Source organism: Magnolia sinica, chromosome 19, assembly GCF_029962835.1.
Source record: "Magnolia sinica isolate HGM2019 chromosome 19, MsV1, whole genome shotgun sequence".
Taxonomy (NCBI): domain Eukaryota; kingdom Viridiplantae; phylum Streptophyta; class Magnoliopsida; order Magnoliales; family Magnoliaceae; genus Magnolia; species Magnolia sinica.
The window spans coordinates 27,203,957-27,222,179 of NC_080591.1; the positions used below are offsets into that span (position 1 = coordinate 27,203,957).

General features: G+C 40.4%; 1 non-coding gene and 1 pseudogene across 1 annotated transcript; both read right to left on the reverse strand.

Annotated features, from left to right (window-relative positions):
- Window positions 1–18,223, reverse strand: part of LOC131234566 (GDSL esterase/lipase At5g03610-like) — a 51,562-nt pseudogene that overhangs the window by 25,830 nt on the left and 7,509 nt on the right.
- Window positions 6,025–6,131, reverse strand: LOC131235934 (small nucleolar RNA R71). Its single transcript, XR_009166445.1, has one exon. It is a non-coding gene; the product is annotated as a small nucleolar RNA R71 (small nucleolar RNA).

Sequence of the window (18,223 nt, forward strand, 5' to 3'; positions counted from 1 at the left end):
TGGAGAGATCATTTTAGAGCATTATACCAAAAAAAGAGACGTATCCAAAGCTCAAGTGTACCACACAAAAAATATCATGGGACAATGATTCTCACGTTTAAGACATTCATAGGGCCTACCATAAAGTTTACTTACCATCCAATCCGTTCATATTGTCACCCAAACATGGATGAAAAGGAAAAACAAATATCATATTGATCAACTACTTCTGTGACCCCCAAAAGGGTATCAATGTTATAAGTTCATTCTCCCACTGCTTTTTGCAGTGTGGTCCACTTGATCTTTAGATCTGTCTTATTTTTTGGTTCAAGACTTATGACTAGCTGTACAAATGGATAGACGGTTTGGATATAATACATACCTCATGATGGGAACCACAGAACTTAGTGACGTCAACACAACAGCCAGATCACAGGTGCACTAGCCAATCCGCTTCCGTTGCAGTAATTCAAACACGAGCCCGGATTACGTACTTCCCCGCCTGTTCGAGCTCCCCACAGCCGGAGGCTCCGTGAGGGTCGCTGAGGGTCCACCCTGATGTTTTCAGTTTATTCAAACCGTCCATCCATTTTTTCATATTATTTTAGAGTACTAAATCAAAAATAAGATAGATCAAACAGTCAACTGGACCACACCACAAGAAGCAGTGGTGCTAAGGATGCCCACCATTGAAACCTTCTTAGGGTCCACCGTGTTTTTTATTTGCCATTCAACCTGTTGATACGATCATATACACCTTGGTGAATTGAAGAAACAAATATCATCGTGATCCAAAACTTCTGTTGTCCCCGAGAATTTTCCCACGGTAGGAATCTAATTCTCACCTTGTAATTCATTTAAGCCTTTGATTTTCTCCATTTTTTATTCAACACCATAAAATGATATGGAAAAATGGATGGACAGTTTAGATAAAAAGAAAATATCACAGTGGACCCTCAGAGCTTCCGCCTGTCTGGAGCTCCGAACAGGTGGGGAGCTCTGGACAGGCGTGGGGAAGTACCTAATCCGGGCCCTTCAAACACGCCCTCAGCGGTCATCTTTTGAATCCGCTTATATGGGCATAGTCAACTGTCACCTAGTTGTCAAATCAGCAAACTAAAACTAATGCAAACGGTTCTGATGGAGTTTTGAACCTTGGTCTTGATAGCAAAATGGCTATATCAAACCAACTTTCCATGTTTCATTTTTATGACAAACCGTTTACATATACTAAAAATAACTTCTGAAATTAAAGTTTTAAATAAAAAATTTCAAGCAAAAATAAAAGAAAACTTTTCATTTTAAAATCAAGCATACCAAAAATATTTTAGTTTATTTTAAAATACCTAACATGTCTAGCATATGATATATAATTTAGACAATTCATATGGTTGTTTTGGGTGGGAAGCTTAAAGCAGTTGATTGGTAAGTGTGGTGTGATGTTCGTAATTGGTTCCTTTTTTCTTTTTTTCTTCTTCTTTTTCTACACAAGCACACACACCGCCACATACTCGCACCGTAGTGGGATTTCACCACCTATGGGTACTGAACCCTTGACCAGGCGTTGAAACTCGTGAGAGTCTACCACCGGAGCAAGAGCAAGACCCAACTTTCCACTTTAAGCTGTGGCGATCTCTTTCAGGAAAAAAGATCTGATTGACTGAGAGCAATAGCCTATTCGCCTGTTGAGGTTCATGAAAAACTACTGTGAAGTGTAGGAGAGGGCAGCTTGAAGCATTGTTTCTTTAGGGTGGTTATAGCCTTTTCACCATTTTATGTTTGCTGAACAGGCGATATCATAGGTGAGGCCGATGTTCTTGTGGAGCCCACCTGAAAGGTTGGTTTGTACATCATCTATTCGTATGAACAAAGATATAGGGGGCGTGATTCTCGTTTTGAAGAAAACAAATAATAATAATAATAATAATAATTATTATTATTATTATTATTATTATATATTTATCGAGGTTACCTGCAAGCACACGGTGGATCAGGGATGTGTGTGCTTATGCATATACGGCCAAGCTTCACATGCAGCATAATGGCAAATCTCATTCTCAGAATTTCTTGGCATGCGAACTTACACTACAACAAAAGGCGATATAAATGGCATTTGCGCTGCAGGTTTATCGGCGCTACGTAAGACCCAACGACGGATATCGTACCATATTAAAATAAAATAAAATAAAATAAAATCTCTCACATTTCCTACCCGTCTCTCTCTCTCTCTCTGCAACTCCACAACTCTCCTATTTCCTACCCCTCTCTCTCTCTCTCTCTCTCTCTCTCTCTCTCTCTCTCTGCAACTCCAGGACTCTCTCCTTCTCTCTCCTCTTTCTCCCTCACGGCTGCTTTGGGATCTCTTCAGCTGCAGCAACCTACATTGGGATCTCACCGTAGTATCTAGATCTGCTACTCACTTGTTTCCTAGGGTTTTGGATCTATTTTCTGCACTGCTACAGTTCGGTCTTTCGCCCCTGGTGAATCTCAGAATCTCAGGTATGATCTATTTTAGAATACTTGATTAGAAATATGCTTTGTTGAATACAAATCCCTAATTAGCGATTTAATCGTGTTTGTAATGCAGGGTGTGTTTAAGAGCCTGGACTGAAAAAAGGTGGTAAATGCATGGATTTAACACTCTGAGGACACCCAAGGCAGGGGACGGACTCCAGGAGACGAAGATCGATGGAATTATGCATCAAGGATCCGAGGAAAGCAGGCCATTTACATTAAAGAGGCCCGAAATTGGTGAAAAATGAAAGATCACATAGTTCTTGCCATCTGATTGGCTCAAAACTTCATACTTGGCCTGAGGGCCATGAATTAACCGTACACGTAAATTTTCATCCATTGGATCACTGTAGAAGGGGCCCAACGGACAGATCAGCCCCTTTAATCATTATGTGGGCCCCGCCTGATATCTGGATATACTCCAATTTTGGTCTCAACGCCTTAAACTACGTGTCAAAACAGATGGATGGAGCAGATTTCTTACAAACATCACCAGTGGACCCACGCATGCAGTGCACGTGCAAGGTGCACAAGTACACCGGACGAGTATAAACATTAAGGAAGTCGGTCAGCAGGCGCTGACCGACTCAAAACTCGGATTTTTTTATTTTTACGCAGCAACGGACGCTGGCCGACCGTTTTTGACTAGTGGGCCCCACCCATCATCCCTATGGAAGATCTGAACCGTCCAATGCATTCGGAATGGGGGTTTAACCCACGCCTAGGTCTCCTTTTAGGCATCATGAAAACTTCCTCACTTTCTTAGTTATTAAACACAGGATGGACGGTGACTTGAAAGATAACGTGGGCCACATAGGATTTGGTCCAAAAATAGTGCTTCCCACCTGGTTTTTCGAGTAGAACGCAGTGGACAGATCGGATTTTCCAAAAAGTCAGTGAAATGGGGCCCACCATCGTCACAGCGTCAATGACGCTACCCTGTTTTCGCAGCCGGACGCCGTCCGACTTTCACGGCGAGTTGTACGCCCTTAGGGGCGGTCGGACGGCTGATCTGAACCATTCATCATGTAGGTGGGCCAAGAATCTCCCAGGGGACGCTGTCCTTTTGGAAAGAAGAAAAAAAATAAGAAGAAAGGAGATGCGGAATTCCGGACTGCGTGAGAACTTTCGCAGCAAAGGGACGCATTCCAGGCTCCGGAAGGACTGTTTCCGCAGTCTACTCCCGGTGGGACTCCACAGCATCGGAAGAAGGGGGGCTGGCCATCTTTAAAAGGAAGGAAAAGAGGAAGGAAGAGGCATCCACGGTGAGAGAGAGAGAACGGCTGGGGGAAACAGGCAGTTTTTCTGCTGCTGCTGTGCGTGGTTGGGAAAAGGGCTGGAAGAGTGAAGACAGGAGGGGCTGCACGTCAAGGAAGGCGACGTGGGAGGCAGAGACGTTGGCTGCTGGGATTGAGAGAGACGGGACGGCTGGAACGGGAGGAAAAGCTGGGTTTTCTCTTTCTTCCCTTCTTATTCTTTTCTTTTCCTTTATTTTATTTTATTTTATTTAACCAACCCATCCATGTGTAGCTAATCCTCTTAGCTAGGGCTAAGAGGTGAAGCTTGTAGCGTGATGGGAAGATTTTGTTGCCTTTAATTCTATTTTAAACTGAATAGATTTGGTATTGGGTTGATTTGATGGGAATATTTTTTTTTCTTTAATGGCATGTTGTGACTGAAATTACAATGGGCTTGCAATGGCTTTGAATATTCCTCTCCCCTTTTAATGTTTATGACGTCAGGAAGCCCTGTTGTTCACCATCGTCTCATGGGCATGGTAGGATGACAGTACCTTCCCTAATCTTCATGCATTGTTGATTGGTTGGTAATTAGTTTAATTCTGTTGTTTGCTTTGTCTTCTGGGCATGGTTTGGTGATGGAATCCATTCTAATTCATACACCTTTCATCTCTTGAAACCTATATCAATGGCAGTTCAGTAAATTTCCATAATTTGTGATACTGGCATAAGATCTCCCTAATCTCTACAAGTGGATCCTCTGAATCCCTAGTTTCCTTTCTCTGAATTCCTTAAAGTTTTAGATAATTATTCCATAATTATTTTTTAAATTCTACTTTGTTTAGATCGCATCTTAGTCTATTTCTAGTTCTACTTGGTTTCAGATAACGTACAGGTATCAGTCCCTGTGGATTCGACCTCGGTCTTACCGAGTTTATTACTACATCACAACCCTATACTTGGGGAGTGAACAAGTTTTTGGCGCCGTTGCCGGGGACTGATAGTTACAATTTTCTGAAATTAATTAGTTTTAGAATTAGGATAAGATTAGGATTTTATTAACTTTAGTTTTAGATTTTTATTTCTATTTGATTTTTAGAACTAACTTGTTTCCTGTTTTGTAGGATCCTGACATAAAATCTCTAAATTGGTAATTCTTTCTTAAATTCTCTACTTTTTCTTTTTATAGAATTAGGGTTTAGATTTTAGAAACTTTCTAATTCTAGTATCCTCTGTTCTGTAGGAAATAGGTTATTTTTAGAATTTAGGTTATTTAGAAATTGACTTTCTATTTTGGTTCTATTAACTTTCTAATTCTAACACTTTTTGAATCTAATTCTGTTTCTTAATTTATTTTTAGGATTTTTGTTTAGAAACTAACCTTCCTATTTTGTAGGCCTTTAAGATAGAAATCTCTATTTTGGTACACTCCTTCCCTACTCTCTATTTTTCAATTTTCTTGTAGTAATTTACTTTTTAGTTTAGGCTTTCCTAGTTTACTTTAGAAATTTCCGTTTTTCTTTAAAGAATACTTTCTTTTAGAAATTACTTTACTGTTATTTTTCTATCGTTTCTCTCCTTTATAGAATCTAACTTATTTTTGTTTTATTTTGCAGGTCCTTGACTTAGGAGCCTCAATTTGGTAATTCCTTTCCAATTCTCCCTCTCTTTCGTTTTAGATTTTCTTTTTTCCTTCCTTAGGATTAGATTTTTAATTGAGGGCTGCGAGTGTTTCATGCCCAAGTGGGCCCGTGACGACACTCGACGTCTCTTGACTGAAGGAGGAGTGGTTGAGGGGTTGACTATCCATCGCAGGATTAGACACCGCTCGAAATCCCCTGAGTTAACTGAGGTTATGGCTGAAGACCAACCTCCTCTACTTCCACCCAGGGTGGAGGATAACCATGATGAGAATGAGGTGCAACAAGCACCCCCGCCTCGTACTTTACGAGATTTTCTACAACCGGCGGGAGTGAGTACGCCCTCATGCATGATTTTTCCTGAAAACACAGGACAGATGGACATCAAGCCAGGAGTTATCCAACTCCTTCCCAAATTCCATGGACTTGAATCTGAAAGTCCATATTTACATTTGAAAGAGTTCGATGAGATAATAGCTACATTATGTTTTCCTAATGTATCTGAGGATACAATTAGGCTGAAACTCTTTCCTTTTTCCTTAAAAGAGAAAGCTAAGACGTGGTTACATTCACTACGTCCTAGATCCATTGGCACGTGGAACGACATGCAGAGGGAATTCATAAAAAAATTCTTCCCACATCATAAAACGATTACCCTCAGAAAAGCGATCATGAACTTTGCCCAAAAGGAAGATGAAACATTCTTTCAATGTTGGGAAAGATTCAAAGATTTGGTCAGTTCATGCCCACAACACGGATTTGAAACGTGGCGCATTACAAATTTTTTCTATGATGGACTGACATCTTCCATGCGCCAAATGGTCGAGACAATGTGTAATGGAGAGTTCATTAATAAAGATATCGACGAGGTATGGGACTACCTCGATAGTTTGACTGAAAAATCACAATCTTGGGACTATTACCCAAAGTCGAACACCACGTCTAGGCCGACTCAATTAAAGGAGAAAGGTGGATTATACCTCTTGAAAGAAGAGGATGATCTCAAGTGTAAAGTGACTACGCTCATAAGGAAAGTTGAGGCCATGGAAGGAAAGAAGGATAAGGTCAATGAAATTGTTTGCGGCATCTGTGATTGCAACATTCACACAACTGAAAACTGTCCTACAATACCTGCCTTTCGAGGAGTGTTGAATGAACAAGCCAATGCCGTAAACAACTATCAAAGACCTTTATGGACCTAACTCCAACACATACAATCCTGGCTGGAAAAATCATCCAAACTTTAGTTGGAGGAATGGACAAACGGCGACTCCTCCAGGTTTCTTCAATCAAAATCCAAATCAAGTGAAACCTCAAGAGGAACCGGTTCAAAATCCCATACAAGAGCCGGCTCAGGCAATGCGTGGAATTACAGATTTTATGCAAAAGATAGATTCTCGTATGACGGTTATAGAAAAGGGGATGCTTCCTGCACAACCTCTCCCCAATCCTAAACCGCAATACGAGAATAATGATCCCAGCTCTTCAAATCAGATGGGACATGCTAAATCCATCACCACTCTTAGGAGTGGGAAGATCATTGATAAAACTCTTCCGGTTAGGCCCGAAAAGCCTCAAGAACCAAAAGAGAACAACAATGATGGATCCAGTGATGTCCCACAAAAAGTGGAACCGGAACTTCTAGAGAAGCCAGTTGCTCCATTCCCCCAACGGTTGGTTTCACCAAAACCTCTCTCTAACTCTCAGGATATCCTAGAGGTGTTGAAACAGGTGAAAGTCAACATTCCTCTACTTGATGTCGTTAAACAGATACCTTCATATGCCAAATTTCTAAAAGACTTATGCACGACCAAGCGACGGAAAATTATTCAAAAGAAAATCTTCTTGACTGAGAAAGTGAGTGCCATCCTGAAGCAAGACGTGCCGCAGAAATTCAAGGATCCCGGTAGCCCAACCATATCATGTGTAATCGGGAACCATCGAATTGATCACGCACTTCTTGACTTAGGAGCGAGCGTCAATTTGATTCCCTACTCGGTATACAAACAGTTAGGTTTGGGTGAATTAAAACCCACCCGAACCACACTACAACTTGTTGATCGCTCGTCGTGTACCAAGAGGGATAATTGAGGATGTGTTGGTCCAAGTTGATAGATTTTACTACCCGGTAGATTTTATCATCCCGGACACCGAACCCATCAATAACATGAGCACTCGTTTCTGTCATTCTTGGTCGCCCATTCCTTGCCACGTCCAAATGCAATTATCAATTGCGGAATGGTATCATGACTATGTCTTTTGGAAATTTGACATCGAGTCAAACATTTTTTCAATAACGGCAGCAACTCAGAGGATGATGACGATTTCCACGACATTAACATGATTGACTCTTTTGTGGAAGATACGACACCTCTGACCTTATCCTCCGACCATCTAGAGACGTGCCTGGCCCACTCCCATGATTTTGATGATGACATGATTAGGGAGACGTGCGCCTTGCTTGATACTGCACCGGTACTTGAAGTTAACCGATGGAGGCCACAATTTGAAGAATTACCACAAACTGATGTAGTGCCTCTACCGTCTAATCTCAAGCCGCCGAAGCTTGACCTAAAACCTTTGCCCTCTGATTTGAAATATGCCTATTTAGGTCAGGATGAGACATACCCGGTGGTGATCTCTGCCCACCTGGAGAAAGAACAGGAGAGTATGCTTATATCTACTCTCATTGAGCATAAAGGAGCCCTAGGATGGACGATAGCGGACCTCAAGGGAATCGACCCTTCGATTTGTACTCACCGCATATATCTTGAGGATAATGCAAAAACCGCTCGGCAACCACAACATAGACTAAATCCAAATATGAAGGAAGTGGTTAAAGCCGAGGTTCTTAAACTATTAGATGTGGGTATTATATACCCTATATCTGATAGTCAATGGGTGAGTCCAACTCAAGTGGTCCCTAAGAAGTCCGGAATCACCATCGTAGCCAATGCTAATAATGAACTCGTGCCAACTAGAGTCACTACTGGTTGGAGAATGTGCATTGACTACAGGAAGTTGAATACCGTCACGAGGAAAGACCACTTTCCTTTACCATTCATTGATCAGATCCTGGAAAGGTTAGCTGGTCATTCCTATTACAGTTTTCTTGATGGGTATTCGGGCTACAACCAGATAGAGATAGCCCCTGAAGACCAGGAAAAGACCACATTTACATGTCCCTATGGCACCTTTGCCTATCGAAGGATGCCATTCGGACTATGTAATGCCCCTGCCACCTTTCAGCGATGTATGCTTAGTATTTTTTCTGACATGGTGGGGCAATATCTAGAGGTCTTCATGGACGACTTCTCTGTTTATGGTCCATCTTTCAGCAAGTGCTTGGAAAGTCTTAAATGTGTGCTGAAAAGATGTGAAGAAAAGAACTTGGTACTTAATTGGGAGAAGTGTCATTTCATGGTTCAGAAGGGAATTGTCCTTGGGCATATCATCTCGTCCAAAGGAATCGAGGTAGATAAGGCAAAAATCGATCTTATCTCTAACCTACCTCCACCCAAGAACATCAGAGACGTGCGATCTTTCTTAGGCCACGCAGGATTTTACAGGAGATTCATAAAGGACTTTAGTCTTCTCTCTCGCCCTTTATGTAATCTTCTTCAAAAGGATGCTCCGTGCGAGTGGAATGAGCAATGCCAGGAAGCTTTCACCAAGCTTAAAGGCACGTTAACCACGCACCTATCATGCACCACCCGATTGGAGCCCTCCTTTTGAACTTATGTGCGATGCTTCTGATTATGCTCTTGGGCGGTCCTAGGAGAGAAAAGACAAGAAGCCCTACGTCATTCACTACGCAAGTAGGACTCTAAATCCTGCCCAAGTGAACTACTCGACTACGGAAAAGGAACTCTTAGCCGTAGTGTTCGCCTTGGACAAATTTAGGTCCTACCTGATCGGATCCAAGATCATTATCTATACAGATCATGCGGCACTGAAATATCTTCTTTCTAAGAATGATTCTAAGCCCCGCTTGATACGATGGATCCTTCTACTCCAAGAATTTGATTTGGAAATTAAAGATAAAAAGGGAGTAGAGAACGTAGTGGCTGATCACCTTTCTCGCCTTAATACCTCGATTCCCTTGAGACAACCCATATCAATGACATGTTCCCTGATAAACAACTGTTCAGAATCTCCCATTCACCTTGGTTTGCTGATATTGCTAATTATCTTGCTACAGTGCCATACCGACATAGACTTCGCAAGATAAGAAGAAATTTTTCACCGAGGTGCGCAACTTTTTCTCAGGATGATCCTTATTTATTTAAATATTGCGGACCAAATTCTAAGGAGATGTGTACCAGACGATGAGCATCGAAGTGTCATCTCCTTGTCACTCTCAGGCTGTGGTGGTCACTTTTCGCTAAAAAGACCACGGCCAAGATTCTGCAGTGTGGCTTTTACTGGCCCACTATGTTTAGGGACACTCATGAGTTTTGCAAAGCTTGTGAGCGCTGTCAGAAATTGGGAGCATTGTCCCGGCGAAATATGATGCCTTTGAATCCCATTCTTATCATTGAAGCATTTGATTGCTGGGGCATCGATTTCATGGGACCATTCCCCCAATCGTTTGGAAATCTGTATATTTTGCTCGCCGTGGATTATGTCACTAAATGGGTCGAAGCGATTCCGTGTCGAAAGAATGACCATCGCACGGTCATTAAATTCCTGAAAGAGAACATCCTTTCTCGATTCGGGACGCCTCGAGCCATCATTAGTGATGGGGGCTCACACTTTTGTAATAGACCATTCGAGAGCTTAATGAAGAAATACGGTATCTCTCATAAGGTGAGCACCCCATACCATCCACAGACAAGTGGACAAGCTGAGATTTCCAATAGGGAGATTAAACACATTTTGGAGAAAACGGTTAACCCTGATCGTAAGGATTGGTCAATCCGATTGACCGATGCCTTATGGGCATACCGTACTGCATTTAAAACTCCTATTGGAATGTCTCCCTTTAGACTTGTCTATGGGAAGGCTTGTCACTTGCCTGTGGAGCTGGAACATAAAGCGTACTGGGCGATCAAAAATCTTAATTTCAATCTGGACAACGCTGGCTCGCTACGCAAACTTCAATTAAATGAACTTGAAGAAATCCGGAACGATGCGTACGTTAATGCGAGAATTTACAAGGACAAGATGAAAGCATTCCATGACCAACACATTTTGCGAAAATCATTCACGCCTGGTCAGAAGGTCCTTTTGTATAATTCTCGATTACATCTCTTTCCGGGTAAGCTTCGATCTCGTTGGACCGGCCCTTACATTGTTGTGACTGGTTTTCCTCATGGGGCCGTCGAGATAAGAAATCCCGACAATGGCAAGGAGTTTAAAGTAAATGGACATCGTTTAAAGCCATTTGTCGAGAAATTTGATTCAGAGGACATGTCTATGCCTCTGACTGATCCTGTTTACCAGGACTGATCTCCTAGCCCGATGGAGGTATAGGTAGGTTTATCGCTTTCATAGGATTATGGTAGTTGCTTTTGTCTGGCTGAAGACGGTAAACTTAGCGCTCCTGGGAGGCAACCCAGCTTTTCACTTTTCTCATTCATTAGTTCAATGTTTGTGGGTAGCATTGCCGCAAACCCTCACGAGACTACAACTCGTCCACTAGGGGTAACCTAGGGGTTTAAAGGCTTGTTGCATGCGCTAAATGCAATCGAGAGCACTTGCGAAAGTGGTATAGGTAGGATTTTATTTTTGTTAGTTCTGTGTCACTTTCTCTCTCGTGCTGACCGGATTCTATGCTGCGATCTCTTGGAAAGTCTCTCACGATTCATCATCCAGGTACTATCTTTCCATCACTCATCCTATATTTCCGTTGTCTCATGTGCATTGCATGTCTATTTCTATTTACATTGAGGACAATGTAGATTTTTGGTTGGGGGTGGGAGATTAGGTTTCATAATCAGTGTTTTCTTGGTCTTGAGCAAACGTTGTGAAAATTTTTTATTTTTCAGGATTTCTAATGAAGTCGAAGTGATTTTGACAGGCCATCTAGGGCATTTAGAATTTCAAGATGCGTGATGTTGGTACTTCATGACTCTTGGATTCAATCATCTATTAAATTTCACAACTAAGTTTGAATTGTTAAATCCATTATTAGAATTGTAAACATTGATTGAGTCATGAATTCCCAGGTCACATCTCGCTTGCATATTAAGGTTTCAGTTTGATATTAAAGGCCTAACTTGGTAATCACTAAACATGAAAGAAACCCACTTGAGAAATCGAATGGATTGGGCGAACAGTCTCTACCATAGGTTTGCTCCCTATATGTGAGGATTCGATTCCCCATGAATGATATGTGAAAAAGTTGGGTGTACAGTCTTTACCTTAGGTTTGCTCCCTGTAGGTGAGGATCTGATCCCTCTTCTTAGCATTAATTCTAATGAAAAAATCAAAAAAAAAAATTAAAAGAATAAAAAGATAAGGTGTAAGCCAAGTTGGGTTATCGTAATTTCTCTTATTTGTTACCAATGATATTCTTCAATATCAAGGTGAATCTGAATGATTGACAAGTCAAGATTGGACTATACATCCATGGGAATTATTCTAATTAATGGACAAATATTTTGAACCTGATTATGAAGTTTACCGTGAGCCTGATTTCAGGAAAAAGTAATGCCAACATTCAGGAATCTTAGAATTCGAGTATCTGAACTATTTTTCATAAATCTCTTGAGTTTGTAGAAATTATCCTGTAATTCTCAATTTATTTTTCGCATACTTTGCTCGGGACTAGCAAAATGCTGGTTGGGGGTTGTGTTGAGGGTCAAATATTGCATATCAGACCCAGTTATTGCATGGATTTACAAACATGATACCGTTTAATAGCCTGACTTAATCGTGTTTGTAATGCAGGGTGTGTTTAAGAGCCTGGACTGAAAAAAGGTGGTAAATGCATGGATTTAACACTCTGAGGACACCCAAGGCAGGGGACGGACTCCAGGAGACGAAGATCGATGGAATTATGCATCAAGGATCCGAGGAAAGCAGGCCATTTACATTAAAGAGGCCCGAAATTGGTGAAAAATGAAAGATCACATAGTTCTTGCCATCTGATTGGCTCAAAACTTCATACTTGGCCTGAGGGCCATGAATTAACCGTACACGTAAATTTTCATCCATTGGATCACTGTAGAAGGGGCCCAACGGACAGATCAGCCCCTTTAATCATTATGTGGGCCCCGCCTGATATCTGGATATACTCCAATTTTGGTCTCAACGCCTTAAACTACGTGTCAAAACAGATGGATGGAGCAGATTTCTTACAAACATCACCAGTGGACCCACGCATGCAGTGCACGTGCAAGGTGCACAAGTACACCGGACGAGTATAAACATTAAGGAAGTCGGTCAGCAGGCGCTGACCGACTCAAAACTCGGATTTTTTTATTTTTACGCAGCAACGGACGCTGGCCGACCGTTTTTGACTAGTGGGCCCCACCCATCATCCCTATGGAAGATCTGAACCGTCCAATGCATTCGGAATGGGGGTTTAACCCACGCCTAGGTCTCCTTTTAGGCATCATGAAAACTTCCTCACTTTCTTAGTTATTAAACACAGGATGGACGGTGACTTGAAAGATAACGTGGGCCACATAGGATTTGGTCCAAAAATAGTGCTTCCCACCTGGTTTTTCGAGTAGAACGCAGTGGACAGATCGGATTTTCCAAAAAGTCAGTGAAATGGGGCCCACCATCGTCACAGCGTCAATGACGCTACCCTGTTTTCGCGGCGAGTTGTACGCCCTTAGGGGCGGTCGGACGGCTGATCTGAACCATTCATCATGTAGGTGGGCCAAGAATCTCCCAGGGGACGCTGTCCTTTTGGAAAGAAGAAAAAAAATAAGAAGAAAGGAGATGCGGAATTCCGGACTGCGTGAGAACTTTCGCAGCAAAGGGACGCATTCCAGGCTCCGGAAGGACTGTTTCCGCAGTCTACTCCCGGTGGGACTCCACAGCATCGGAAGAAGGGGGGCTGGCCATCTTTAAAAGGAAGGAAAAGAGGAAGGAAGAGGCATCCACGGTGAGAGAGAGAGAACGGCTGGGGGAAACAGGCAGTTTTTCTGCTGCTGCTGTGCGTGGTTGGGAAAAGGGCTGGAAGAGTGAAGACAGGAGGGGCTGCACGTCAAGGAAGGCGACGTGGGAGGCAGAGACGTTGGCTGCTGGGATTGAGAGAGACGGGACGGCTGGAACGGGAGGAAAAGCTGGGTTTTCTCTTTCTTCCCTTCTTATTCTTTTCTTTTCCTTTATTTTATTTTATTTTATTTAACCAACCCATCCATGTGTAGCTAATCCTCTTAGCTAGGGCTAAGAGGTGAAGCTTGTAGCGTGATGGGAAGATTTTGTTGCCTTTAATTCTATTTTAAACTGAATAGATTTGGTATTGGGTTGATTTGATGGGAATATTTTTTTTTTCTTTAATGGCATGTTGTGACTGAAATTACAATGGGCTTGCAATGGCTTTGAATATTCCTCTCCCCTTTTAATGTTTATGACGTCAGGAAGCCCTGTTGTTCACCATCGTCTCATGGGCATGGTAGGATGACAGTACCTTCCTGATCTTCATACATTGTTAATTGGTTGGTAATTAGTTTAATTCTATTGTTTACTCTGTCTCCTGGGCATGGTTTGGTGATGGAATCCATTCTAATTCATACACCTTTCATCTCTTGAAACCTATATCAATGGCAGTTCAGTAAATTTCCATAATTTGTGATACTGGCATAAGATCTCCCTAATCTCTACAAGTGGATCCTCTGAATCCCTAGTTTCCTTTCTCTGAATTCCTTAAAGTTTTAGATAATTATTCCATAATTATTTTTTAAATTCTACTTTGTTTAGATCGCATCTTAGTCTATTTCTAGTTCTACTTGGTTTCAGATAACGTACAGGTATCAGTCCCTGTGGATTCGACCTCGGTCTTACCGAGTTTATTACTACATCACAACCCTGCACTTGGGGTGTGCAGGTATGATCTATTTTAGAATACTTGATTAGAAATATGCTTTGTTGAATACAAATCCCTAATTAGCGATTTGCGTTGTCAAATCCATTTTTAGGGATTTGTATTTTCGAATCCATTTTTAGGGATTTGCATGGTCGAATCCCTAATTTAGAAGTGCTTATTACACTGCAGATTCTCGAATCAGGGTTGTTGATGGTGTTGATCTGATTCACAAGAGGTTATAGAGATGAGCCATTGTAGCAAGAGGTTATAGAGAATCCCTCCCTCCCTCTCAGCTAGTTGCAATATTTTCGTTTATCCTTGCTATAATATAGGTATGCTATTGGATATTCTATTTTCGCATAAAGCCCTAGGGCTTCATGTCTCTTCATCTCCTTCCCCATTCACTATGTTTTGATGAAGCCTCGATCCATGGCTAGGATTCCTAAAACCCAAATGCAAGGACTGATTTGAATGTGTGGAGATCTATTCCCTGAATTTTGCAACGATTTTGGGTAATATAGTTGGGTTTTTTTAAAATAACTATTTATTCTCTTTTTCTCTGAATTTTTAGTTTTTGTTTTCTTTTGTTCTCTCTGTTGTTTTTTTTTTTTTAAATCTTATTTGGTTACGAAAGTTGGGGCTTCTAATTCCCAATTGGAGGTTTGAATTGTTCTTTTCAGTTTTGCTGAATTTTTTGTGTGTTTTTCAAGTCTCTTATCTGGTTTGAAATATGCATGTTAACCATTTGAAGAAATGCTTCAACCAAGACCCTTTCAGTTATTTTGAATGTTTTAGCTAAGTTATATATCAATCTTTTATAGGATGCATGCCATTAGATACTATATTGGTAGATTTTACAAGTGTATGTATGTCTTCAATGGCTCGATCAGGAAATATCCTCTGCCTAATGTGACATATGGATGCGATATCTGGTCATTCGTCTACTGCACCCCAACATTATATACCATGGGCTAATCCAGCCATCAGGTGGACCATTTTACATATGAAAGAAGAAATGGACAACTAAAAAATAAAAATTAAAAAAGGATTTATGCTCCCCATTCAACATCCATATGCAGCCCAATCAATGCTTGTTTTGCAGGAGACATATTAGGGGCAACCGAGTTGCGTGGCCCAGTAAATTTTCATTACAAAGATCTGAAAATTGCAACCAAAAATTTCAGCCAAGAAAATAAATTGGGAGGAGGAGGCTTTGGAAACGTACATATATAAGGTAATATTTCCCAGTTGATGTTTTTTCTGGTGTTATTTACTGCTACTTGTAATATTTCATCTTCATCTGCAAACAGGACAATACTATGGCCCCTGATACAGTGGAATGGCAGAATAGGATTCATGTAGCTGACCCCGATTAGTTGGGACAAGGCTTAGATGATGATGATGTTGATGATGATATTCAATCAGGGTATTTTTGGATGTTCCACCGAGTAGAATTTCTGTGTTTACTCTAATATAGTGACCAAATTGCAATTTTCTTAGCGTTCACATCAGGAGTTTGGGTTTCAACATGCAATTACGTTTCTTTCAAGTTGGAGTTGAAAGAAACTAACTACAATTTGAGCGCTACTTCCTCATTGTTAAATGATAGAAAAACATCATTAATTTTAATCATTTTCTTAACATTGAACTGAATGTAACAATTCCCTTGTACATACAAAACAACCTTCAACCTTTCAGATACTTCCAAGATAATATATTATTTTGTATATGTCAGGGTGTTCTAAGAAATGGGAAAATAGTGGCTGTGAAGAAACTTGCATTAAGCCAATCCACTACTGCCAAGGAAGATTTCGAGAGTGAAGCTAAGCTTATAAGCAATGTTCATCACCGGAATGTCATCCGCCTGCTGGGATGTTGTAGCAGAGGAACATAACTGCTTCTCATTTATGAATTCATGGTGAATAGCAGCCTAGATAAACTCTTATTCGGTATCGTCATCTTTCCACTGCTGCTACAAACATTAATTGATCAATTTGCAATTCCTAATGATTTTGGGTCATTTATTTCTATACTGCTGTGAATTAGTGGTAGCTTGGTCATCTCTGCTAATCTCTCTCTTAAATCGTAATAAAAACATCCTGGTTTCTTTAAAAATAAAAATCATTATTAGGTAATGGCAACCCATTAAATCAAAGAATGCCTAAACAGGTTGCAACATTAGGTTTTTAACCTCTGGAAACAGTGTTGAGACTTTGACTAGTCCCTTCTGTACAAGACTTTCACCAGTGCAATCTTTCACAAAAAGCACAAAACATGTTGAAGGAGAATATCATCTAATTTCATTTCGTTGAAACATCAAAGCCACAAAAAAGGCTTCTTTATATTCTAAGAATTTCAATTCTTTTCTTCTTTCTTTCATTCTTCTATGATTCGATGTGGGCCACAAGTAGAACATGGCAGGTTGGGAAAGTTTCTTTTCTAGGCTACTTGAATTTTCAGAAGAATGTTGGAATGTATCAGGCCATTTTGCATTCTATCATATTTGCATTCCTTATCAATAGTCTATTACTCTATTTACATGCATAGCTCAAGTTGACCTACTTAGCTGTTTCTGCTAGGCATGCATATAATAGGGCATGACATTTTCAGATACTTTTACATCTGATTCTCCATTGACTGTGTAATATGCACATAGTTTTTTGTTTTTTCCAAAAGGAATGTAGACATGATCAAGACTACTTCCTCAATTTGAATTCTTGGACATGTTTATTTCTTCATGTTAAACTGAATGTTCCTCATCCAAATCACTTGTGCATCCATGTACATTCTAAATGAAGATTTCTAGCACATAAATATAGTCTTATGCTGCATCTTAAATTTCAAGCTTTATGGAACCATTGCAAGTCGTACCAATAGCATACCAGTATTCATTTTGATGAGATAATGAATATTTATCCTTATTCCTACTTTTTCCCCACCATCCGAATTGTATGGCCACAAGTAGAACATGGCGGGTTGGGAAAGTTTCTTTTCTAGGCTACTTGAATTTTCAGAAGAATGTTGGAATGTATCAGGCCATTTTGCATTCTATCATATTTGCATTCCTTATCAATAGTCTATTACTCTATTTACATGCATAGCTCAAGTTGACCTACTTAGCTGTTTCTGCTAGGCATGCATATAATAGGGCATGACATTTTCAGATACTTTTACATCTGATTCTCCATTGACTGTGTAATATGCACATAGTTTTTTGTTTTTTCCAAAAGGAATGTAGACATGATCAAGACTACTTCCTCAATTTGAATTCTTGGACATGTTTATTTCTTCATGTTAAACTGAATGTTCCTCATCCAAATCACTTGTGCATCCATGTACATTCTAAATGAAGATTTCTAGCACATAAATATAGTCTTATGCTGCATCTTAAATTTCAAGCTTTATGGAACCATTGCAAGTCGTACCAATAGCATACCAGTATTCATTTTGATGAGATAATGAATATTTATCCTTATTCCTACTTTTTCCCCACCATCCGAATTGTATGTTACTTCATCTTTTGGAGTGTTGTAATCCTTTCACCCTCATGGTGTATTTTCTAGATACTTACCATTCACATGCTTTCATCAACCTTCTGAAATAATACATGCCTTCTGTTTACCAAAACAAAGTATTTTATATTAGTCGTATTGTTTTTTTTTCCTAATATTTTTTGAGCTGTTGTATGCCACCTATTATTTTACAAATGTAAATGATAATTTGTACAAGAATAGCAAGCATGACTGTGTTAATATGCTCTCCCTCCTGGGGTAGATATATATGGATGTGTTCAATGTGGTTAATCCATACTGAGTTACATGAGCCTCGAGGGGAAGGATATGTATAGTATACCTCGGTTTTGAGTT